Below are 27,704 nucleotides of genomic sequence, written 5' to 3' on the forward strand. Positions count from 1 at the left end.
TTGTAAGAGAGCAGCAGGGCGGCGGGAGGCAGGCGGGAAGAGCGAGGTCTCGACAGCCGGGTTGGAGACTTGAAGTGTGTTCAGCGCGGCACAGGGGCAGTGGAGGTAACAAAACGGGCAGAACAGCGAAGCCCCGCTCGCTGGAACTGGAGAGACCTTTATGCGCCTCCTGGCGCTGGGTTGTGACGCTGGAGACCTCGAGGGCTGCCGGGAGTTGTAGGCAGCCCCTCGCCACACTCCACTTGGCGGCCCCGCTCTTGATTGTAAGAGAGCAGCAGGGCGGCGGGAGGCAGGCGGGAAGAGCGAGGTCTCGACACTTGCGAGGTCTCGACACTTGTTCTGGCTGCTTGCTGTTATTGGATTGTCGCTGTCTTTGCTGGAGGGCGGACCAACTTCCTTCGTGTGTTTAGAGCCTTTGCGTGTTCACAGCTGTTGCCTCCCCGAGGACTCGCTGGTGTGAGCGAGAGCTGCAGTCGGCAAGCTCGGTCTAGCGCTCCCAGCTGGAGTCCTCAGGGTCAGAGGCCAGGGCGGAATAACACACGCAACCCGGGGGACTGCGAGGACCAGTATTCCCGGTTGACCAGCTGGTTCCTCTTCCCCCAGGCGCCACGCCCACGTACACACCCACTGGGATTTGGAATATTTAATTCGTGACACCCGCTTCGCGGGCGCCACTCACTTGTTCTGGCTGCTTGCTGTTATTGGATTGTCGCTGTCTTTGCTGGAGGGCGGACCAACTTCCTTCGTGTGTTTAGAGCCTTTGCGTGTTCACAGCTGTTGCCTCCCCGAGGACTCGCTGGTGTGAGCGAGAGCTGCAGTCGGCAAGCTCGGTCTAGCGCTCCCAGCTGGAGTCCTCAGGGTCAGAGGCCAGGGCGGAATAACACACGCAACCCGGGGGACTGCGAGGACCAGCATTCCCGGTTGACCAGCTGGTTCCTCCTCCCCCCAGGCGCCACGCCCACATACACACCTATTGGCGATACGTATATTAATTCCATCAACTCTACCGCGACGCGGGACGCGCGCGGGTTGGCGCACGGAGCGAAGCCCGGGCAAAGGGCGGGCCGTCTGTGGCCGTCCGAGGACGAACAAGGACGGGACGGGCTACCCCACTAACATCTGCTTCTGATAAGTAAAGTTAAATTGTAACTATAAATTGTGACAAACCCTGCTTCCCAAGCACGGGGGATTATAAGCTTGATAGTAACAACAGTTCTATCGAAAAGGAAATGGGGATCAAAAAACTACGATCACGGACTATTTTTATGAAACGTATGGGCACAGAGGATGCGATACGGAAAACTACAGATAAATCAATAAAACAAGGTCGCATAACACGGACCCCGGCTATCAGTGAATATTTTTCTGCCCTAATATCTAAAGAGGACACTGATAAGAAAATATTGGAGACAGAAACGATAACCAATTCAGCAACATACATAGGGTCAGATCTAGGCCCAGAAATTAAAGCTGAACCAAATTTAATCCTAAATTTGAGCAATCTGGTTTTTGACAATATACAAAAATCCATTAATTCCTTCAATAATCTACAACCGCAGGATCATGAGGAGATTCATTTAATATCCTCCACACCTAAAAAAAGCTTTGATAATACATGCCATCTAGAAGAACTTTGTGCAAATAAATCAAAGATATCTGAAAATCAATCAGAGCTCAAATTATCTAATAGTCCTCCTCTGTTAAGAAACCTAGATCAACCTTCTACACTTGAATCATCTGTAGACCCTTTTAATATAAAAACCAGCTATTCAGCCAACATTGTCACACCAATGTCAAAAGCCCTCTTTTCCCTGCAGGAAATATTAGAGTCGGTCCTAACCTTTCTGGGAAACATATTAGAAAACTCGGACCAAACGTTGGATGTCCAAATTGGAATCCTTAGACATCTAGTAGAAGAAAAGAAGAAAAGAAAAGAATCCCCTGAAACAGAAAAAAAACAATTGGTACCTAACAATAACGAACTACAAAAGAACAATATAAGTAATCACAATACTGAAAAGGAGACATCAAAACACGATTGTGGTACTCAGACATCAGACGTACAAAAACGAAAAAAGGGAAAGCTTGAAAGTCAATATGAAACATCAATATTCTCCTTAAGGAAACTATTTATGGAAAAACCCCAAAATGAAAGGCAATATCCAATCTTCACAAAAGCAATTAAATCAAATACACAAAAAAACGTAGACGAAACTGTTGAAAATATTCAAGAAACAAGCCTCAATAAGACTTCAGAAAGTGAAAAGGGTGAAAAAACTAACAAAAAGATAGAAACTGAGCAAGTGGAAGGAAAAAGAAAGAGGAAAAAGCCACTAAGACGTATCCACAAAAAGAAAAACTGCAAGTTGAAATTCCAAAAGCTTTTTACTGTTAATAAAACATCAGAAGTACAAGAAGCTGAATCTATAAAATCTCAACCTATTGAAAATATGGAAATCAGCTATAAAAAAGAAGAGAAATTACAATTATTGGATCCGGCAGCAAAAGAATTTCATCCATTCAAGCTCTTCGACAATCCTTTACATCAAAATATATGTGAAAGAAATAACGAAGAAAAAAATCATTGTGGAACGGGAATGCCGCATTCCAAAACATTACAACTTGAAGAACTTTTTCCAATGGACACGGTCCCTCTTAATAGAAGAAGGGTCATCAACCTCCTTCACTATATAAAACCACTGGAATCCCTGAATAGCAATGAAATAGATTTAGTAATTTTCCCGCAACAGGATAATAATAAAATAGTAACAGTAACCTTTTGGTCATCTGTTATTCCCGGGATCATACTTAATGAAAAAGAGACATTAAACAAATACGGATATGATGTTATTGAAAGAATGGATCCAAAAGAAAATAGAATCCCTTCATTGTGTGACGACCAAATACGACTAATCTCTAACTCTCGAAACAAACATCGTCTGAGAGACACTGACGTGATTGGAGCGATGAACTCAGGAACTAATCATTCAGTGAAAGACACATTAAAAATAAAGGTGGAAAATGGAGAAAGGGCGGTATGGCGTCAAGACTCTATGGGAAAAGATTACAGTGAAGGTATAAAGTCATGGTCATGGGTATCTGAGACCCTGAACAGCAATAAATGTTCTACATGTCCAGGACAATCTGTTTAACTATGGTTTAAAAATAACATCGTGGAATATGGCGGGAAAATCTAAGATTAAAATGACGGAAGCCATAAGTAACCATCCAGATATCTTGATGCTACAAGAAACCTGGGCAACTGAATCATTTTCCCAGATAAGCTATTACGTCTATGACATCCCAGCCAAAACCACAAATCGGGGCCATGCAAAAGGTGGTCTGGCCATTCTACTGAGGGAGGAATACATGTGGGACCAGGAAGTTATGCAGACTAAATCTCACAACCTGCAATGCATTAAAGTCTTCTTAAAAACGCATAATGAAGCATCCAAAAAGGCAATCTTGCTTTTCAATGTATACGCCCCTCCCGGTAAGAAACAAGATATCACATTTTTGGATATCATGGAAGCCATTATACAGATAGTAGAAGACCAATTGCACATTCCATACATTATAACAGGTGATCTAAATGGCAAAATCTCTAATTTGGAAATTAGTAAATGGGTTCAATTATACAATGAGGAATCTGTTGAATTTTCTGCCCCACAATTCCCTAAAGGTTTAAAATCCGATAAAAGAGGAAAACTAATATTATCAACATTACCTACTCTCAATGGAGTAATCCTGAATGGTAATATTGAAGGTGATATTCCGGCATCATACACCAGACGGGGCAATGGAAGCTTATCTATTATTGACTACATCATCTGCAGTATGAATTTATTGGAGACTGCCACATATTTACAAGTAAAGTTAAGTCAAGAGAGTGACCATGCGTTGATGAACCTAACTACTCAATGGAGGCCTCAAACAGCAACTGATAGGCAGTTAACTTTTCATAGAAGTTCTGTCTTGATAAATAAAGAACAGAGACAAATTTTCTGGAGTTCTAAAATTCTGGATAGAATATCCACATTGATTGAGCAAACTGATCTCCTAGCAAACACAATCTCGGAAGACCCAATAGAAAATTTTGAACATACAATTAAGGAGCTCAAAAATTTTCTACTAGATAAACTACATCGAGCTTCCTCAGGAGCTAATATGCGGAATAATCAAAACCTTAACAAAAACTTTACTCAAAATACTCAAAATTCTATCACAAAGAAAAAATTGAATAAACTTGTACGTGCCCAATACAAGAATCCTACTTTAGCTACTGAGAAAGAAATTAATAAATTAAAAAACAAACTCAGGAGAGAGAGCAAAGAAACAAAAAAGAAATACAAGATCGTAATTGGGTTGACATGCAAGTAGCTGCAAAAGACTATAATCAACGCAAATATTGGTCCCTCATAGCCAAATTAACAGGGTCGAAAAAGAAACTCCAATCAATACCTGTTCCTCCAAAGGAATGGGAAACTTATTTGACTGACTTGTACAAAGCTAACCCGACTAGCTCTGATGGGAAAAGCCCGGAAAAAAATAAGGGAAAAGTTGACTCTCAAATACTCAGTATCACAGCTACCTCAGTGGAATGGAATATTAGAAAAGCAAGAAAAACAGGTGCCTCTGGCCCAGACCAGATTCCTATAAAGATCTATCAAGCAAACTCAAGGGAATGGAGCAAGTTGTTATCGAATCTATTTAATCATATTCTCAAAACTGGACAAATCCCAAAATCCTGGCAGGGGAGTACCATCATCCCAATACACAAAAAGGGAAGCAAGTTAATTGCAGGAAATTATCGGCAGATTGCATTAATGGATGCTGCAGGAAAAATCTTTGCAGCAGAGGTTTTACAAAGATTAAAGGATTGGGCTTTCTCACTGGATAAAATTCCAATGTTCCAAGCTGGTTTTAGGCCAAAACATTCAGTTACAGACAATATTGCTACCATCCAAACAATATTAGACAAATATGTAACTGGAAAATCCCAGGCAGTTTACGCAGTGTTTATAGATTACTCGACTGCGTTCGATCGTGTTGATCGACCAACTTTATGGCGTAAACTCAGGGGACTGGGAATTTCAGAACAATTGCTCCAAACTATAGTGAATCTTTATACCAGCACCTGGTGCCAGGTACAAATGGGGGGAGAAAAAGGTTTAACAAAAAGGATAAATATAGCTAACGGTCTAAAGCAAGGGTGTCTTTTGGCTCCCTTACTATTTTCCCTATACCTTAGCGACCTGCCCAAACAGTTACAGCTGGGCTCATGTTTACCCCCAAAAATTGCTAAGCAAAGCATACAAGTTCTACTCTATGCTGACGACATCGTGATGCTTGATCTTACTCCCTTCTGTCTGCAAAAATCTCTGGACATTCTTCATAATTACTCAAAAGCAAACTTTTTAATTCCGAATCTAAAGAAAACAAAAATCGTGGTCTTTTCAGGAAAGAAATCCAGAGCAAAATATAGTTGGAGCCTAGGCGGAGAAAAAATAGAAATAGTGAACGAATATCCTTATTTAGGCAGGATTCTATCCAAGAATATCTCAAATGTAAAACAGATAGAAAACTTAATGAGGAAATCTGAAGTACACGCTGAGGCCCTTTTAAGACTTTATCGTTTCACTGGGAATCGGCACTTTTCTTCTCTGATAAAAATATGTAAAGTAAAAATTCCACCAGTGTTATCATATGCAACAGAGTATATCCCGATTAAACAGTGGACCTATATGGACCGTAAAGAGGGGAAAATCTTAAAAAGAATAATGAAGGTCTCTGATTCCATACCAGTTCAAGCTTTACGCTTGGAATTCTCCATCACAAGTTCCTACGCCACAGCGGTAGCCAGTGTAATTAGGTGGAGCTACAATCTTCTCCACGCAAAGGAGGGCACATTAAGATACTTACTGAAAAAAGAAACCTTCGACGATGGAACAAAAAATCAGACTTTTTTCAACAATATGACAGCTATATTTCAAATGACAGAAATCAGTCCGGAAATTTTGCTTAGCTGGTCAGCAGCCCAATTAAAACTCTTTTTAAAATGCTTTACTCCGAAGTTAAGCTTTGAACTAGACTACGAACATTGTAAAAAATTGTCAACATACAAATCCTTTGTAGACTCTCTGGTATACCACCATACTCATCCATATATCGGGTTCTCCCTGATTCACGGCGCAAGGAGGTCAATTACTATGTTAAGACTGGGTATTTTACCCACACTATCCTATACAGTAAGATGGTTGCCAGGAGGATCGTCGCTTTGCCCCTTGTGTGAAGGGGGTGACCAAAACATTGAGCACTTGCTGTTCGTATGTCCTAGTACAAAAGTAACTTTAGCACGCACAAGATACCTTGCCCCTATTTATCGCACTTGTAGAATCACCCGAGCGAGTGAACTATTAGAGTTGTGTAAACAGCCACCAAATGAATTTGTTTGCTACAATTTTTTTAAATTTTTAAAATCCTTTTTATTATTGTATTGATTAAATGTGAAATCAGCTTTATTTTCTGTAAACTGTATATTTGTGGTCCTCTGTCGAGTACCAATACAAATAAAACTTTTGACTTTGACTTGACAGCCGGGTAGGAGACTTGAAGTGTGTTCAGCGCGGCACAGGGGCAGTGGAGGTAACAAAACGGGCAGAACAGCGAAGCCCCGCTCGCTGGAACTGGAGAGACCTTTATGCGCCTCCTGGCGCTGGGTTGTGACGCTGGAGACCTCGAGGGCTGCCGGGAGTTGTAGGCAGCCCCTCGCCACACTCCACTTGTTGGCCCCGCTCTTGATTGTAAGAGAGCAGCAGGGCGGCGGGAGGCAGGCGGGAAGAGCGAGGTCTCGACAGCCGGGTAGGAGACTTGAAGTGTGTTCAGCGTGGCACAGGGGCAGTGGAGGTAACAAAACGGGCAGAACAGCGAAGCTAATCATAATTGGTATAAGTAGTAGAACCAAGATTTACATAGCTGAAAAGGGGTGAAATAATTGGATACGGAGAGATATTGCTGAAATGGGGATAATACTGTAACCAGTGTCAGGTAATTCCAACGTCGTAAAATAAGTATTGCATTCATTTACTTTCTGTCCCTACAGAATCAAAAGATAATTCTTCTCCAGTTAAGTATGCATATTCATGGTTAAATTAAGTTTTGAGTGTGGGAAATGCTGAAATATTTGACTATATTTATTTTCACAGGACTCCAGGTATAACATTGATAAGATCGTCATTTTCCTATAAAAATTAGCTTCTATGAGTTTAATTTAAGTTGCAGTAGTTGAATGTCTAAGGTTTCACCACCAAGGGCACAGTTATGCAGAACACGGGACATGTTATATGTTTCCAATCATTTTTCCTTCTTGCTTTCTTTTCCACCGTGGAATTCTCCGTTGGGCTCAACGTTTCAACGGGCTTTGACAGCCACATTCTGTTTATTAACTCAATTTACTCCATATCTAGTTATTTTTCTGCTATTAGATGCAAGGTTGGTATTTTTATTAAGGGAAATAGTTTCATAACATTTTATGTACATTCTTGTTCGGTATTATAAGGACAGAGATATGATCCGGTTTAGGTTAGAGTGTCTTCTTTCTCGTTTTCTTTCCCATCAGAGTTCCAGCACAGTATCATAGTACTCATGTAAGTATTTACGGAGGTATGGGAAGTAACTCCAGTATCCATTGATATATCCATCATTTGTTAGTAGTTGTTTGGCGATTCTTTTCCGGGTTAACTTATATTTCAGGTCTAATAAAATGTAGTAGCGTTTAAGAAATTTCTTTCCAAAAATCACCAACACAGTTACATGGACGCTAGAAAAGTGAATGGATTCCCATATCGTTTAGACTCTCACCTTGATGTTATCAACGTTTGCAGCGGACTATGAGTTATTATAGCTTAGACATTTTCCGTTCCATTTATGGCATGTCTTAGCAAGGTATTAAATTTATGTTTATTTTTCCTCATTATAATAAGGGAGATGTGTCATTGGTAGGTTTGTTATACATTACCCTTGTCATGCTATTATTTTTAGTATTCACATTCACATGCTCATTTAGATTCCCTTATCCATTTAGCTTTGTGATGTTACCTTTTTCGTACCCAGCCTTGCATATCTCTTTTTTCTTTACTTTTGGTTCATTACATAGGAAGCGTAGGGAATACTCTTGTAGTTCCTTTGTTTATATCATAGTGCTTTTATTAATATGTATTTACGTTGTGTTTTTTTCCACCATAAAAAAGGGAGATGTTGTAGTTCTAGTCTTTATTCCGGGCGACCTGTCCCATTGGTTGCCAGGCAGGCGCACTGGTGGAATGATAATATTGTATAAAGGTGACGTCATTGTGATTTGGATACGATTCTCCCTGTGACTCTGCGCAGTCACGACCCCCTCCCACGAGCTCCTTTCACTACAATAAAATTCAAATAAAGTACTTTATTCTGGACATTCATTATTTAATTATCCTTACATTTTCATCAAGTACTTCGACACTACAACGCCCCCATAGAGGAGCTGACCGAGGAGCACTGCGCTTAAATACATCTCAGCGCGTGCTGTGGCACCAGGTGCTCCGTGTATCTTATTCATTGTGGCCCCACGCGGACACTGTCATTCTTGTGCTTCTTTGTGTTTTATTGATTTATGTATTTATTTATTTAATGGATTTTTATAAAGCGCGGACTAGTTACGTCTCACGACTCCCACCTGTACTGGCACTGAGCTGTCAGCTGACGAGTCACAGGTTTTGCCGTTTACTGCGCTCCGTCCTGTCGGAGCCTGTGTTGGTGAACTAAATAAATATTTCTTGCAACGACTTCTTGAGTTGAATTGTCTTGACAGCGGTGTCTGTCCTCAGCGCATGCGCAGCTGTCATCCACAGGTCCTCTTTAACCCGCAGTAGGCTGTGTCTGTCCTCAGCGCATGCGCAGTTGTCATCCACAGGTCCGTTTTAACCCGCAGTAGGCTGTGTCTGTCCTCAGCGCACGCGCAGTTGTTCAGCCAAGGCCCTCTTCCACTCGCGCTCCGCCCTGGTAGGCTGTGTCTGTCGTCAGCGCATGCGCAGTTGTCATCCACAGGTCCTCTTTAATCCGCAGTAGGCTGTGTCTGTCGTCAGCGCATGCGCAGTTGTCATCCACAGGTCCTCTTTAATCCGCAGTAGGCTGTGTCTGTCCTCAGCGCATGCGCAGCTGTCATCCACAGGTCCTCTTTAACCCACAGTAGGCTGTGTCTGTCCTCAGCGCGTGCGCAGTTGTTAATTCAAGGCCTTCCTGAACCAGCGTTCGGTGGCGGGCAACAGAGTCTGTTCTCAGCGCACGCGCAGTTGTTCAGCCAAGGCCCTCTTCCACTCGCGCTCCGCCCTGGTAGGCTGTGTCTGTCGTCAGCGCATGCGCAGCTGTCATCCACAGGTCCTCTTTAATCCGCAGTAGGCTGTGTCTGTCCTCAGCGCGTGCGCAGTTGTCATCCACAGGTCCTCTTTAATCCGCAGTAGGCTGTGTTTGTCGTCAGCGCATGCGCAGTTGTCATCCACAGGTCCTCTTTAATCCGTAGTAGGCTGTGTCTGTCGTCAGCGCATGCGCAGTTGTCATCCACAGGTCCTCTTTAATCCGCAGTAGGCTGTGTCTGTCCTCAGCGCATGCAGTTGTCATCCACAGGTCCTCTTTAATCCGCAGTAGGCTGTGTCTGTCGTCAGCGCATGCGCAGCTGTCATCCACAGGTCCTCTTTAATCCGCAGTAGGCTGTGTCTGTCCTCAGCGCATGCAGTTGTCATCCACAGGTCCTCTTTAATCCGCAGTAGGCTGTGTCTGTCCTCAGCGCATGCGCAGTTGTCATCCACAGGTCCTCTTTAACCCGCAGTAGGCTGTGTCTGTCCTCAGCGCATGCAGTTGTCATCCACAGGTCCTCTTTAACCCGCAGTAGGCTGTGTCTGTCCTCAGCGCATGCGCAGTTGTCATCCACAGGTCCTCTTTAATCCGCAGTAGGCTGTGTCTGTCCTCAGCGCATGCGCAGTTGTCATCCACAGGTGCTCTTTAACCCGCAGTAGGCTGTGTCTGTCCTCAGCGCATGCGCAGTTGTTCATCCACAGGCTCTTTAGTTCAGTCCTGGTGTTACACAAAGGCCTTAGAAAGCTCAGCAGGGCCAGTGAGGGTGCCCGACCAACAACAGGGACCACAGCACCCATATTAAACTCCAGGTGAGGTCATGAGATAGAAAGATTGAACACCTAATTATTGTATAGCTAAACATAAACAACAAGCATTGGCATAGCCATTAGGTCTCGCCTCTGGGACCTTGCAGACAGGCTCGCTGAGTCATTCTTGGTTACTGAGTGAGTCTATTACATTTTTGCAACATTTATTCAGCGAGTCTGTTTATTCCTAATGTATGGTGACAAGAGGCCCGGATCAGATCCTTCCTGTTTCTCTTGCTAAGCCATAGAGCGTCCATTGGGGGGAGTGGGAGGGGTAGAGCTGGGGCTGCCCTTCCAGATGCTCACACCCTGCACAGCTCAAGAAGCTGCCATGGCTTAACACGAGAAACAGGAAGAATCAGAGAAACTGACACAGGTCAGACACACAGTACCAGAGAGTACTAACTGAGAACTTGCTTGTTTGACAATCTTTGTAAGCCAGAGTATTTTGAATGATTGAATGTATCGCTTTTAAAATTACTCTGAACGCTTCTAAGACAATTGTATTTTAAATGTAAAGCTTTTTGAAACAAATGTTTTTTTTAAACTGGAATTGAATGCTTACTCACTGTGGGGAAGCCTGACTTATGTCGAACAGTAGAACGGGAGCTGGGCGAGGCAGGACCAGTGAGCACAGCTGAGAAGCCTCGCCCTCGTGGGGAGCGAGGGACAGCTCAGCGCTCTAGTAGTTAAGCAAAAGCCTACTTATGGTGCCCGCAGCACGGATGTGCAGCGGCATGCTGCTGGCGCGCCTAAGGCTAGCCCGCCTGCGTCCAGACACGGTCAAGGGCAAAGAACCATGCCGGATTCGTCCCAGAAAACGGTAAGCTCATCACATATGATAGAACATTATTACTCTCATTGAGATACTCGGGTAGAGGCCATTGTGAGGTGACTCTAGCGCCAACAAGCTTGATAGGGAAGAAGATGTCATGCCCTCTCTGTCGGACTAAGTTTAACTCAGGCAAGATTGAAGGGCCACTTCAACTAGATTGGCCCACAAGGAATGAGAATGGGGACTTATTAACAGTAGAACCTTGCCAGCACACACCACAGAAATCATAATGCTAATAGAGAATGAAGAACTTGACATTCTCTTTGTTACTGAAACGTGGTTAAAAGACTGGTCCGCCCCTGACATAATCCAAGGACTAACCCCGGATTTCCTTATCTAAAGACAAGATAGGATGGGAAAAACGGGAGGCGGGGTAGCAATCATTTACAAAAACGACTATGAATGCATGATATCGTCCGTTGCCACCACCAACAGTGAAACTGTACAATTCAGCCTAAAACATCAGCTAATAACTCGTTTTCAGGCACACTGCTCTATAGACCCCCAGGATCCCGCACTCCAGTCCTAGAGGCATCAACCCTGTCGACCCCTTAAGACCCCTTAATACCACAGCAGTTAGATTAATTCATGACATGGAGGCCATGCAACTGAAACAACTGATAAACACAAGCACCCATGTAAAGGGTACCATACTGGATGACATGTTTAGGTCTTGCATACGCAGTCCGCATGCGCTGCATAGGAGGACCTTTAGCCGTTGCTCTGCCCTTTTTGGAAGCACATACTCTTGGCGGCATCTGCCTTGCGGGAGCAAGCAGGGGCGCGCCACAAGCACGAGTATGTGCTTCCAAAAAGAGCTGACTGCGCGCTCACGCACGCTGACATTCTAACGTGCCGCAAGTGCACGCATGCACTACTTGCATCTTCAAATGGCACTTTCTTTAACAAATCCCATCAAAGATCGCTCCTACCACTGCTGCACGCACATCTACAGGGAGAATATTTTAATGTGCTTTACTTAATCAAAACCTGCTCATTCAACGATGGCTCCGTGGATGCGCAAGCATCAGCCAGAGCTCGCTTTGAGTGCACTTTTGAATAGTTAACAAAATGCCACTTAAGGACAGCCACCGCAGATACGCATGCATACATGAATATCTAGGACAACAACAAGCATCTGTAAAGAAAATAGTTTTTGCAAGCTTGTTTTATACTTAGACTTTTGAAGATGACTGCCGGGAGTTCAGGTATTGTTGCAAGATTTGCTCCTGCTTCCGAGTAAACAACCAGAGAGGTCTCGTCCGCGGCAGAGATGCATTTTCAGAGTCTCAGAGTCCTCCAATTCAATCTCTTTATTAGTTTAAAATGAGCAATAAACAGTTAGTGTAGGCTCGTACTAGGGTTCGCCTGCAATTGAAATCTCTTTATTAGTTTAAAATGAGCAATAAACAGTTAGTGTAGACTCGTACTAGGGTTCGCCTGCAGCACGAGTCAGACTAGAATATCATATCTCCTCAGAATTACAAACATGCATAGATGGTGCCTTCGTCATGCCAATTCACAACATTGATGCCATTTTTACACCCACTATTAGAGGGCACGATTCACTGTATATTTCCACTGCCGCTCTGATCCTTGACACAAAAACATTCTTTAATAATTAGAAAGGAAACACCAGAGCAACACTACAAAAACAGTAGGAAATGATCTTGCACAGGCAACGTTTATTTGATTATATGTATTAACCCCATTTGAAAATATGGTGTATAGCACTGTACCAAAGGAAACACCAGTGCAACACCAAACAAGCATTGGCATAGCCAATAGGTCTCGCTTTTGGAACTTTATAAGTATTTAGTTATGCAGCACAATATCCTTTGTGCAACAGCATCAACTTGTGCATGGCTAAACACTTATAAGGTCCCAAAGGCGAGACCTATTGCTTACGCCAAATGCTTGTTTCAAATGACCCTAAGCTAAAAGTAGAGACCCCTATACCAATGCCATGGTCGGATCATTATTTCATCCCGTTTACACTGGAAAATCCACAGATTCGACAAACCAGTCACAAAGTAACCGGGATTAAGAATAAATGGCCAAAACCCCTACCTGACAACGTAAGGATTGAATTAGAGGACCAAGCACCAAGCCTGACCGATGACGTAGAAGAAGCCAACAAGATTTGGGCTGACTGGCTCAACAAAGTTGCAGCCCAACACCCACAGAAAACCAGACAAAATAAACTTGATGTTAGGATTAAAGCCCCATGGTTCAATGAGCAATTAATTCTGACAAAAAAATCATGTAAAAGAATGGAGAGGTTGTGGAGAAAAAACTATGATCTCGCCATCAAAAGTCAATATAAGGCAGCTATTAGACAATATCCTAGGGAGATGATCCAAGCACAGACCAAATCTATAAAGAAAAAATTAATACGGCACACAATACACATATGGGTATCCGTCCCCAACATAGCACAGAGTCAGCTCTGTTGGTGGTAACTGAGGAACTAAAAAAGTGTTAGACCAGGGGTGCTCAGCGGCCATCCTGCTCCTGGATCTGAGCGCCGCATTTGATACGGTGGACCATTGCACATTGATCAATAGGCTAAAGGAAGAAGGTATCGCAGGCACAGCAATAAAGTGGCTCACTTAATTTCTGAAAGACAGATCATTCCAGTTTCTGGAAGGGAACTATCTATTAGATTCCCTCCAACTACCGTGCAGAGTCCCAAAGGGCTCTGCACTGAGCCCCACACTTTACATGCAACCTCTTACAGGGATAGTACAAGAATTGTGTCTATCCATAGAGTTGTACAGGGACGATACATAACTTGTATTAGCAGTGATGAACGACCCGCACTCCCTACGCAACAACCTAGGGCCTTGCATGACACGAATACCTGAATGGATGTGTAAATGGTTCCTTAAACTTAATGGGGATAAAACTGAACATATGTTCCTGGGAAACAAAACAGTCCCCAGGAATCTTATAAGCTGGCCAACTCAGTTGGGAGAACCACCAACCTCAAAGACTGCCATCAAAAACCTGGGAATCTGTCTAGACAAAAATCTAAGCATGGAGACCGAAGCAAAGAAACTTTCAGGCAAATGTTTCGGCTTACTCTATATGCTTCGTAAAATTCTCCCCATCCTACCTGAACAATCTCGTAGAATTGTTATCCAATCATTAATACTGTCACAGCTGGACTACGGGAACTTGCTGAATCTGGGCGCACAAAAATACGTCATTAACCGGTTGCAGGTAGTGCAGAATGCTGCAGCAAGAACCCTGCTACAAATCCCGAAACAGCAGTCGGCCAGGGAAGCTCTGAGGACACTTCACTGGCTTCCAGTCTAGACGAGTATCAAGTTCAAGGCACTGTATCTCGCACAGAGCTATGAATGACAGAGGACCGGTGTTATTAAAAAGATTTGTTACACACTATACACCGAGTAGGACCCTAAGGTCATCAGAGGATCTTCTTATGCAACAGGGCAGAATAAAAAGAGCAAGATGGGGAGGAAGGTCCTTCAAGCACTTGGTTCCTAAAATGTGGAACACACTACCCAGGGACATGCGCATGATAACCAACGAATTAGCATTCAGGAAAAGACTCAAAACATTGCTCTTTCCCTAAAAACTCCAGATCTCAGGCAACTTGACTTAGTCCGCCATAGTTATGTTTCTCTTAGCGCTGGGAAGCCTAAGGCCAGCCATGCACTTTACAAATACATAAACATCTTATCTGAGCCTCTTGTCACAATGCATTTAAGAATAAACAGACTCACAGAAGAAAAGTTGCAAAAATGTAACCAAGATTGACTCTACGTTTACCCAGAGCAGTGAATGAAAGTCTGTGCATAAAAAGCAAGTTACATTGCTATATTGTTTAGACAAAGAAGGTTTAAAACAATATTACACTTTGCCATGATTAGAGTGTGAAGCATGATAATACAAAACAATGCAGCTCGAGGTTACAATATGAATACTTGACATCCTTCATTTAATTAATTCTGGCCTGAGAGGTCCTGACAGTCTGGGGGAAGGAGGGCGTCCATGTTTTTTGCAGGGAGGGAGTGGGGAGAGGGCTCAAGTTTTGTTACACCACTGACCTGCACATAAACTTAATACACAAAATGTTGTGAGTCAGCTCTTGTCACTGTACCTCTCAGAGAGCCCCCGAACTTGGAAATTAATTATCTGCTAGCTGCAGGAACATGAGTTATCCACAGAGCACTGTCAGGGAAAGCCATTAGCAGCAGCTAATTTAAAGAAACCCTTCTAATCCCATTCAAGAGTGAGAGGACTGAAAGTAGCAAATCCAATCCCAATCCAAAAGACTTTATTCGAATAGCAACGTATCCATAAAAGTAACACATGTACAGGATAAAAAAACATTAGAAAAATAAATAGATAGCAATGTGCAATCCATAATGTAGCAAAGTACAGTAAACCTAGGTAAAGCGCATATTGTGAATAGTACAATACGAATGACTTCATAGATCACACATGGATTTCCGTGCACCCGTAGCTTCTCTCAAAAAGGTGTCAATGCGCAAGATCAATTCAACATTGTCCAATTTAAATTTGCAGTCAAGAGCGTCTGTTAAATTAATAGGTGACAATTTTTTAAAATACGGAATTAACAACCATTGTGCATATTTCAAATAGTATTTACTAAAGAATAAAAAGTGTAAAAGTGTTTGACCGCTGTGACCATCACATGGACATGGCAGGGAGTCAAGTTTTGCGTTATACCCATAGGGAAAACAAAGCAAATATCTTACTGTCCCAGCTCTTAGACGGAATAGGAGGCCTCTCTCCCATTGGGACATCGGTAGTGCAATATAACTTGGTAGACAATGCTCAGGGTACTCAATAGATATACATTTTGCGACAGTTTGTTTATTCAATTCCCTTTCTAGTCTTTCCGCGCTATAAAGTCTTTAAAACGTTTCTGTCTATTGTTACAGCTGTGTTCGAATTGGCAAACAGCCCCTGGATTGATCAAATATCTGGTGAAGGGTGATTGGGGGAGCAGTAACTCTGGCGGTTTGCAACACAATTTTGGGATCTAAAATACTCATACCAACACCCACACTATTGATGGCCCTGCTCCTATCAACCTCGTTAGCAACCATCATTTGTACATTTCCCTGCAATTGACCAGCCCCTCCTATGAGTGTAGCCAGATTATCTAGGCGGCTCTGTAATAAGAAACCAACGCTGCAGCAATATTAGCGAGAATGTCCCCATAGTTCTCAAGGATAGGTGCTGCTTCAGTCTGTGTACTAATAAAGCAACTCAGTTTCACAGTCTGTATAGCCACAGAAGAGTCAAGGGCTTCAGCTGTGCCAATACCTGATGATGGCTGTATCGAGGTAGAGAGGCGTGTTTGGCTACGGGCAGGGACGCTACCAGTAGACTGCTTCCTTTTACTACAGATTGATTTCCCAGGCCCAGACTTTCTTTTCCGTTTAACAGCAGGAATTCCCACCAATATAACAAAATTGGTATCAGGTTGTGGGTCTGCTTCCTCAATTGTATCTTGCCCACTTGTGCTCCCCCAAACAGTTGGGGATTGATGAATCCAGATGCCCTCCAGCTGCGGTTGGGGCAAGTCTCCCGTATGCTCTGATAATGTTACTCTAAAAATTGTAAAGTCAGTCCGTCTCTCAATACCCATAGACAGACGCCGCTCCTTAAGCTCAATTTCACTTGAGACAATGCTAACGGCCCCTTGAAGCATGCTGTCAATACTAGCAGTTAGTGGATGTGCTGGTTGTGGTGTAGTATGTTTCCCCATAATAACAGTACAGCTTTACGGCAACAACAGTAACATCGCGGGGTCAAAGCAGCCATTGTCAAGGTTAATAAAGCACTCATCTGTGTTTTTTGACTGTTTTCTAATCCTATTTTAAGGGGGGTGGCCCAGCCCAGCCTCGTCCATTTTCGGACGGGCACAGGTGGGCCGGCCCATGTCCCGTTCTTGGCCCAGGCACGGCCCGGGCATGCCTGCATGCGTCCCGCGCTGCAGGAGTGCAGGCGCGCCTTTGCAGCATCAGGTGTGTGTGACCCGCCCCTTTCCAGGAGGCGTGTCGGGCTAGGGGACCGAGTCCCACCCCAGCGATGGCGGCGGTATTTGGCTGGCCAATATGGAGGGACGGGGAAAGGGAGTTCAGCCCACAGGCGTTGGCAGCACCGAAGGTGAGTGCTTCAGTCAGCCTCTGCTCCACAGGACTGAAAGTAGCAATACCGTCTCATCTCACACAGGCGGCTTTCTCACCCTCATTGTAGACATGCCGCCTGCATCATGAGTCAACAGTTACCCAAGCTCTGCAAAAATTACTGGATCAAGAGGCTCCCTCCCAGGCTTGCCACAGTTGTTTTCCCTTCAGTAACGGAGCATGTGAGACAGACTGTGCTGGGCCCTGAACAAGTCTTCAAGGAAGTGTGAGTGCGACTAGGCTGGTGTATTAATTCATCACTTAACTAATCAGTCTCCTGCCCCTCCGTCCTCACTTAAGCCACAATTTGTGACACATTTGCTATTTTAAGGCTTGTAATAACATCACTTTTGTATATTTAAGTCCATACAGATACTAAAAACAGCAAACCATAAGTACGAAAATGCAGAGTACAGGGGGCACGAGCCCTAAACAAAACAAAAAATAGGTTTTAGAGGGGCAGGGTTTGAAAATTAGCATAGGCAGTGTGCAGTAATGTCACAGAGAGGGACATTGCAAGTCTATTATGCCTCTCTTTAATGGTAATGAACCGTGATTCACGTAATATAAGCACGCACATGAGCAGCGCATACCCTCATGGACATAAATAAAGAAGGCTTAAATGTATTTTGGTACAACAATGTGGGAGAGTTTTAATGAAACATGGGGGGACATGTTAACATTAACTTTTGTTGGGCAGAGCAAGTTTCCAGTGGGAGAAAGCTAAAATATTGTAATGCATGATATAAAATGAATATAGTACTCTCTGAACATGACTTGCATATCTATGTACTTTTCTTTTACTTCATTGCACAGATATTCTACGCAGTAGTCTATTATTATTTTCCTTTTGCATGATAGCTTGCATTACAGTTAGCTTATAGATGCCACTTCTTCAGATATTTAATTCACTAATGGTGAGCATTTTTATTTTAGTGCCCGTAAATATTCTCTATCTCAGTGCGACCCTGAAAGTTGGCAGCCCACTAGCGATTCATTTGATATTTACTAAATACAAGGCAGTTGGGGTATACCTGCTACTTGCTACCAAATGGGTGTTTGGACACACAACAAACTGGAACAAGCATTTGCAATGCAATTGGTCTCGCATTTACGCAAGTTTGAGCTATTGGCATTCCTTTTATTTATGTTTGGTTTTCAAAACATAAAGAAAATGCTTTGTCATTTTCAATCCCAATAGCTTAAACTCGTGTAAATGCGCGACCTGTTGCATTGCAAAAATGTGTTATCTTCCGTCTCATGGTCTTTTTAGTAACATTAGAAAACTTAAATTTGAAGCTTTTGTGTGGGCTTTTGTGTGGGCCCTGGGCAGAATGATTCTGCCCAGGTTTAACCAAAAGCTGTCAGTTACTGAAACATTTAGCAAAGTGTATTTTCCTGTCAACAAATAAACATTTGTGTGGCATAAATGCCTTGGTGCCCGCTTACTTCCTTAAAGTACTATTGTCCTTATAGTAAAGTCTTCTTTATCATCGACTTCTCTTCTATCTGTTGCTTCCTCTCCTGCTCCATCTCATGCCTTATCCCCTGTCCTTTTGTCACCTTCCCCTTCTGTTCGTAAACGGATGATTGATACAGTTTCTGGCATTTTATCTCCTTTCTTTGGGTCAGTAAGTGTGACTCCTGTCCTTTTCCGTAGGCAGACACGTAGCTCACTCCCTGATTCCCAAGAACGAGATGCGTTAGATGTCCTTGCTCGCAAATGGATTCTGAATGGTCCCGAGTATACTGTACGAGATATCATGGATAATTTTGAGCAGTGGGATGCCCCTGGGGTTAGCTCTCCAGGGTTTGCTGGATGTTCGGGCTGATTTTGATAAATGAATTATTGTGGGTTCTGAGGTTGAGAATGCTGTACGAACACTTATTGCTTTTAGATCGATGTTTATTTCTCGGTCCTTGTCTGAACCCGATCCTTCCGTTAGACGTAGACTGAAACATTACCCTATGAGGGAGGTGCCCCCAGTGTGGAGAGAAGAGGTTGCAGCCCAGGATGGTGCACAGCCTATACCAGCTCACTTCCAACGTATATGGGTACATGTACCTTGGAAGAGATCTGAGGTTCTGGCCCTTAAACAGTCCTTACCTGAGCCCCGTAAAAACCCTGCTGGTTACTACAAGGAATTGTCTCAAACTGTTGATGCTTGCATTATGAATTTGGCTGATATAGATATGTTGATGGGAAATGTTGTTCCACAACCATTGTGGGCTAGGATTCGGAAAGAGAACCACGCCCAAGAATTAGGAGGTGATTGGGATGCTATAGTTGCTGCCGATAGACTCCAAGTGGGTGGTGCTAAACCTAATGATTTAGTTGCAGGACTTCCTGCTAGGATAATCACTTTAATGAAGACTATGATGCCCGCTCTGCGAGTTAACTGGGATAAGTTAGCTGCTTGTAAGCAGAAGAAGGATGAGAGTCTTTCCGACTTCTTTACTCGTTTCGAGGAAACGTTTCTTGATCACAGTGGTCAGGATATTAGCACAGAGGGTGGACAGCGATTGCTCGTAGATAAATTTGTATTTAATTTGCTTCCCGAACTTTCTAATAAATTAAAAGATTCTGAAAGTTCATGGGCTGTTTCTTCTTCAGCCCAGATATTGGCTACTGCTCAATATTACGAAAATAGGGATACAGAGGAAAAGGATAAATTGGATAAAAAGACTAAAGACTTAAAGACGAAAGTTCTTTTGCAACAGGCTTATCCCCCTCGCCCTGCTCAGCGCCAGCTTCAGCTGACTCCCCAGTTTCAGAAGTTGTTTCAGAAACCTGAGACCTTTGTTCCACAGCCTCCACTGGGTCCTAATCAATGCGCCTATTGTAAAGAAGAAGGTCACTTCAAGAATAATTGCCCGGTTTTCTTGCAGCGTGCTGGTGGTACGTCTGGGTCGCGAGGTCGAGGTGGCTTTCAGTCAACCCCTAGGGGGAGGGGGCGAGGTACAATGTCCCAGGATCAACGTTCCTTTCCGCCTCAAAATTCCATGAATTATTTTGATCAGCAAAATACTCAGTCTGCCCATTATTACAATGACGATTATTATATGGAGGATGAGAATCAGGATTTTAATTCTAGCTAGGACAGCCGTAGACAAAGTGAGGGAGTCATATCAGTTCCAGTGGACCAAAATGGGCCTTATGTTGACGTTGTTGGGCTTGGTGTGTCAGAGCCATTTCTCCTGGATACTGGTGCAACGAAGAGTTCTATTATTCACTCGAAACTCCCTGGGGCACCTTTGTCTGGCTTAACGAATGTTTCTGTAGGATTCTCTGGCGCCCCAGTTCGTAACCCCGTTTCTTGTCCTCTGCCCATCTCGATAGGTCCTTACGACTTAGAGGTTCCGCTTATTTTAATGACTGGTTGTGGTGAGAATTTGTTGGGTTTGGACTTGTTGAAAAGACTGTATGTGACACTGCATTGTTCCCCTTCTGGTGTACACCTTACTTTAGGTAAGAGATTGATTTCCCCAACATATTTGTCTAGAGACCAGCTCCCTTCTGAATTACGTTCCCTGCCTGCCACTCTTTGGGCTACGGGCCCCAATGATGTTGGCCTTTTGCAGATTCCACCCTACATTGTCACCCTCAAGTCTAATGTTAAGTTACCTCGCATTGCCCAGTATAAAATTTCGAGTGATGGTGAGAGAGCGCTTTTGGCTATTATTTATGATTTGATTGAGAAAGGTGTGGTTGAAGAGACTAGGGGAAATGTGTGCAATAGTCCTGTCTTGCCTGTTCTTAAATGTACTGACTCTTCCCAGCCACCTGTTTATCGTTTTGTGATTGATCTTCGGGAGGTCAACAAGATTGATGTACCCCAGTTTCCTGTCGTCCCAGATATCACTGCTCTATTGACGATGATACCTGCTTTGGCTGCCTGGTTCTCAGTCATTGACCTTAAAAATGCTTTCTTTAGCATTCCCATTGCTGAGGAAAGTAGGGATATTTTTGGTTTCTCTTTGGGAGGCCGAAGTTTCCGGTTCAAGCGTGCACCTCAAGGCTATTGTGAGAGTCCCTCCATTTACAGTCAGGCTTTGAAAACACAGCTCAATGCTTTCACTTTGCCTCCAGGTGCTACCCTTATTCAGTACGTAGATGATCTGTTGGTTGCTGCTGATTCTGAGAACATTTGTAAACAAGTTACTATTTCTTTGCTGCGTCACTTATCTGACCTTCATCACAAGGTTTCGCCCTCTAAATTACAATATTGTCGCCAAGAGGTTACCTACTTAGGTCGAATCACTGACATTATATCGACCACAAAAATATCGAGATGCAAAAATATCGAGGTAAAAATATCGAGGGACAGAATATCGACTTCCTATCTTCAAACAGGTAAGTACAAAAATATCGACTGTAAAAAATATAGACTGTCAAAATATCGATTTTTTTTAAATGTCTTTAAATTAAGTTAAAACTAATATATTAATAAATATATTTAATATAAACGTAGTTAAAATTATTAAATAAATGTAATATTAATAAATAATTAATGTAACTTAAAAGAAAATGTAACAAAAATAATACATATACATATATATATATAAAGACTGTTTGGAAAGGCGACCCCAGGGGAGACAGAAGGTGTCTGACTGTCCGCCCCGAGACCCGCCTCTCTGTATGGAATAGGCCGAGCACCGTAGGGAGGTCTCCTTGGCGAGGCTCCTCTCCTACAATCGTAACAGCAGGGTAATCACACTACTTACAGATAGACACTACACAGGAAGGAGGTTCACAAGAATCTTTATATAAGTACTCAAAGCAAGTTCTTGGCAGGATAACGGCAAGGATCGAGGGATCCGTAATGTCTTGATTTCGGGGGAAAAGGGGGTAGCGGGACAGTCTTGGCACCCACTGGTGCGTGGATAGTTCAAGGGTTCAGGCCGCGACAGCGTCAGCAGGGCCTCGGAGATAGTTCAGCTTGGACAGGCCGCGACAGCGTCAGCAGGGCCTCGAAGATAGTTCAGCTTGGTCAGGCCGCGACAGCGTCAGCAGGGCCTCAAAGGTAGTTCGGCTTGGACAGGCCGCGACAGCGTCAGCAGGGCCTCGAAGGTGGTTCAGCTTGGTCAGGCCGCGACAGCGTCAGCAGGGCCTCGAAGGTGGTTCAGCTTGGTCAGGCCGCGACAGCGTCAGCAGGGCCTCGAAGGTGGTTCAGCTTGGTCAGGCCGCGACCGCGTCAGCAGGGCCTCGAAGGTGGTTCAGCTTGGTCAGGCCGCGACAGCGTCAGCAGGGCCTCGAAGGTGGTTCAGCTTGGTCAGGCCGCGACAGCGTCAGCAGGGCCTCAAAGGTAGTTCAGCTTGGACAGGCCACGACAGCGTCAGCAGGGCCTCGAAGATAGTTCCAGGTGTAAGAGTTCGGATCAGGATCAGCCGCGCCGAGGTCAGCAGGGCTTCGACTCCAGATACAACTGCCGTCCTGATCCAGGGCTGGCCCAGATATAGGACTGGAGTCCTTTGATGTCCGGACCCTCGCGCCTGGGGGTCAGAGGGGCCGGGATGAAGGTGTCCAGACACCCAGCAGGGGGGGTGGAGCCAGCGCCCAGGGAGGCTGGAGGGCGATCGATACCAGGCATCCGGGGACGGCTGGAGGGCCATCGAAACTTCCCGCCTCTCGGATCTGTCAAGTGGCCACTCGACCACCTGGGAGGATCTTGGTGCCCCGATGTCGGGGCTTCGCTGGGGCCGGGGCCAGGGTGGCGGCTGCCACGTGCTCGGGACGTGATGGGCCCAAGATGGAGTCGGGCCAGAGATGGGGCCAGGCATGGTTGCTGGACCGGCGGCGTTGGCGAGCAGGGCCCGCCGGGGCCCAGGAAGAGGGAGAGCCGTAGGTTGCCAGGGGGCGGCCCTCCTTGCGGGTTCGGGAATGTTCGTGTCAGGGGGGTCAACAGCAGATCGACGGCGGCCCGATGTCGTCCGGGGCCCGCCATGTGGGAGGGGTAGGCCCACGCCACGAGGCCGTGTCCAACACACGTCCCCTCCAGCTGAAGGCGGGGTGAGTCACCCATCGTCCTGGGGACTCTCTTCGTCGAGGCGGAAGAATCGGGACAGGCCATCAGCGTTGGCGTGGTCGTTGCCAGGGCGATGCTCCACAGTGAAGTCCATCCCTTGGAGGGAGATGGACCATCGCAGCAGCTTCGGGTTTTCGCCACGCATATGCATCAGCCACCGTAGGGGCCGGTGGTCTGTCTGCACCCAGAAGTGGGTGCCGAAGAGGTATGGCCTGAGTTTCTTAAGGGCCCACACGACGGCGAAGGCCTCTCTCTCGATGGTGCTCCATCGTTGTTCTCTGGCCAGCAGCCGCCGGCTGATGAAGGCGACTGGATGGTCAATTCCCTCGGGGTCCATCTGAGATAGGACCGCCCCGATGCCGTGTTCCGAGGCGTCGGTCTGGACCACAAACTCTCGGCTGTAGTCGGGGGCCTGGAGCACAGGGGCGGTACACATGGCTGTTTTCAAGGTCTCGAAGGCCACCTGACACGCGGGTGTCCACTGCACTTTCTGTGGCCGGTTCTTCGAGGTCAGTTCCGTGAGGGGCCCCACAATGCTCCCATAGTTCTTGATAAAACGCCGATAGTACCCCGTGAGCCCCAGGAAGGCTCGGACGGCGGTCTGGTTGGCCGGGGGTTCCCAGGCTAGGATGGCGTCGATCTTGGGTTGGAGGGGAGCCACTTGGCCGCTCCCCACTTGGTGTCCCAGATAGGTCACGGACCCTTGGCCTATCTGGCATTTGCTGGCCTTCACAGTTAGCCCGGCCCGGCGGAGTGTGGTAAATAAATAATTAATTACCGGTACTATTTTTGAATACAGTGAATAAAACAGATAGCTCAATAAATAAGAGACAGGATTCGAGGTATCTTGAGTCTTACAGGCTTTAATCAGGCATAAGGGAAGGGACAGGAACGGGATAGCCTGCACGGAAATAGAATGGATGGCAGCTGCCGGGGAATGGGTAAAGGTAAGGGGTAAAAGGGTAACTTTCAGTGACAGTACACAGTATATATACTAAAACAATTACATTACATTCAATACAGTAGGCGTAGCAGTAGGCGTAACTCGTAGCAGTCGCGAAAGATAAGGACAAAATGGTGTAACAAGAAGGCGTGTACAGGGCGTATACATAGACATGTGATATGAACGTCACAGAAGTGTCATAAATGGGGCGGAAACATGGAGGGGGCTACCTGAGCAGCTGGGACCTTTAACCTAGTGGTGCGCGCAAACGGGCAATGACGTGTTACCAGGGAGAACTGGGGGCTATGACTTCTGCGCTAGAAGAGGAAACTAAAGTCTGCAGTGTCAGAACGACATGTACCTATGGCATATCTAGTATCTGGTGTTTGGAGTACATGTTGATAGAATCCAAAAGTTATCAGGACAAAGGCTACTTGACACTAAGACTGGTGCGTGCATAATTCTACATGTATTGCGTGTGCTAGGAATATTCTATGAATATTAATACAGTATTTCTCTTACATGGAGACAGAAAGGCTAGACCATGGCTGAAAACTATTGATGCGATTCAGTAGCTTAGGAATGCAGAGAAGGAGGGCTGGACTGATAACTAGAAGCATAACATACTCTTGGCAGACAGGCAGGCAGAGCCAGGCCGGGCCGGGCACTGTGCGGCAGGAAGTAAGTGAAGGGTCAGGGATGCAGGTGGGGGCTGTATCGCTCCTCGGAGAGGGTTCAGGAGACTGGAGCTTGATCTGGTGTCCGGGCCCCTTTTGAGGCCTAGGAACGGGGACAATTCAATGAATTAACGTGCACACTGTAAAACGTGGCAACATAGGCCTAATACTCGTTGCTTTCACGAGAACTGGAAACTGGCATACTAGAGTTGGACACAACTGTAATTGCGTCTTTAATCGATCATAGGGGGATACATGCATATCGATCATGCACATATAGCATAGGATGGGGAACACGTAGGCACATATAACATGGCAAAATTTACTTTTCCACATTCCCTCCTTGTGCCCTACGTTTCCATCAGGAAACATCAATATTCATGATACCATCTATCTGTTCATATAGCATCATTTGCTCGTCTCGAATTGTCTTGGAACGGGATTTAGGACTAGGAATACAAGAGGTAGCACACATGCCGCAAATCGCAGGGCCACATTGTAAACAGAGGCCGCAACTGAATATGATCATTACTGCTATACCTAGGAATGACAATACTTTCCATCCCCAGGCAGATATTATACTCCAGAGCCAACCGGACCACGTCCAGGTGCCTGGATTCTGGTGTAACTGATGAGCAATTTTATGAAGTCTGGTTATAGCTGAATAAACAGACGGCGCGTTATTAGGAATGAAAATGCAGCAACTAGATCCGATGACTCTACAAGCTCCTCCTCTATCGGCCAGTATGACGTCAAGAACAAGACGATTTTGGAGCACAACAAAACGCATAGCAGATTGCTCTTCGGTTAAGTTACCTAGAGCGGAAGTAGTCTCATTCACTACTGCTTCAAGGGTTCTGGTTAACCTACGTATTAACTTACTATTCTGGACAGGTCCTATAAAGAAGAAGAAACCTTTATTGAAGTCTTGATATTGTTCGAGAGCAGTTTCAGTTTGATCGACAATTGGGGACTCAGTCTCCCTTCTATGTCTGACGTGTACTAGATGTGTGTTTCTGTGATAATCAGATGGGGCTAGAAAAACTGGTGGCAGTAGGAAGGCAATATAACAGGTTCCATCCCAATCGAGGGGCAGACGGACATATGCGGTCTGACCACAAACAAAATAAGAATGACGTGAGGCTTTGAAAATAGATTTCCCACTGTCACTATACTCGACCACAGTAGTACAATCACTATGTCCTACATGTGCGGAACCATTCTTTCTGACACATAATTCGCCTTTGACTGGTAGTACTGAAATAGCAGGCAAATCTGGAGTAGTATCGGACTGAACATTCAAGACCATGAAATTCGAGGAATAATTACCTAAATCATATACTTCATTTTCTAGATCTAACCCTGTTCTGTGGGAAAGACCTTGTTTGTCTGGGAAACATGTTCGATTCAGAAAGGACATATCAGTGGAGGATGACGTTAACGTGGACCATGCTCCACACGAACCATTATGTGAAAACGGATAGGGAAAGAGTGGCAGAACTCCCTTCGGTGTCTGGAAAGGGGGGAGTCGACCACACACCCAACAATTAGTGGCATTGCTGGTCTGGTGTGAATAGTGCAACATTCGGATGAATGTGTTGTTACGCATAGCAAGACGATAGGATAGCTCGTGAGGAGGCAGATCACTAAATGTGTGCTCTACTGTAGCATTAGAAAACATATGTACATGTGAAATAGGAAAACATAAATGTAAAGCATAACTTATGCATGTAACCATAAGACTCAAAAATAATAGAAAGAATAGAACGATAATACATCTTTTAGAGTTTTGACTAACTCTCTCACTGTGTGGGTCTGTCTCATACATGTCAGGAACCTGTCTAACCGTTTCACCCGAGAGGGACTTAGACAATTAAACTGGCTGACTTATTTTACTAGACCGGAGTTTTACTTTCTACTCCTGCTGCGGAGTTTTCTCTAACAGGGGAAGTTTGAATTCAGAGTCTGTCTTTGGGCAGTCCTTAAGAATTGGGCAGTCTTTGATAAATGTCTTTTGTCGCAATCCATGGATTTTCTTGATATGACTGGTATGCACCCAGCCCTTGCGTCCCTCGAGCTTGACGGCGGTCCTTGTTGTCAATAACACCAGCTGTGGCTCCTTCCAACAGGGCTCCAGCGGACTTGAATGATCAAAATTGCGCACCAGGACGAATTCTCCTGGAACGATTTCATGCGGTTTCACCTCAGTGTTGTCTGGAAATGCAGCGGCAACCTGTGAACGACAAGAGTGTAGGGCAGACATCAAGGAAGCTAGGTAATCTGTCAGCATATTACTGGAAACGTCTGTAATCTTTCGGGGCATAGGTGTACCCCACATGTTTGGAGGGCGGCCGAATACGACCTCGTACGGGGACAGACCTGATCTGGAATGTGCAACCATTCTCATGTAAAAAAGAGCAACTGGCAGAGCTACTAACCAATCTACACCTTTTTCTGTACACACTTTAGCAATGCGGATTTTCAAAGTCTGGTTATGTCTCTCTACGAGACCGGCTGCTTCAGGATGGCGTACACAATGGAACTTCCACTGGTACCCTAACAGAAGGGAAACTTGTTTCATGAGCTCGGATGAGAATGGCTGGCCGTTATCTGAATACACGACCCTAGGTAATCCATAGCGGGGAAAATACTCACGAACCAACTGCCTAGCAGTGGTCGCAGCTGTGTAATCTGGAACTGGATATGCTTCTGTCCACCTGGACAAAGCGCATACAACTACGAGGACATACTTGAAACCTCGACATCGCTCCATCTGAATGTAATCCATTTGGAGGACTTCAAAAGGGTGGTCGGGAGGTTGGAATCCACCTTGTTC

Source organism: Lissotriton helveticus, chromosome 11 (genome assembly GCF_964261635.1).
Source record: "Lissotriton helveticus chromosome 11, aLisHel1.1, whole genome shotgun sequence".
NCBI lineage: Eukaryota > Metazoa > Chordata > Amphibia > Caudata > Salamandridae > Lissotriton > Lissotriton helveticus.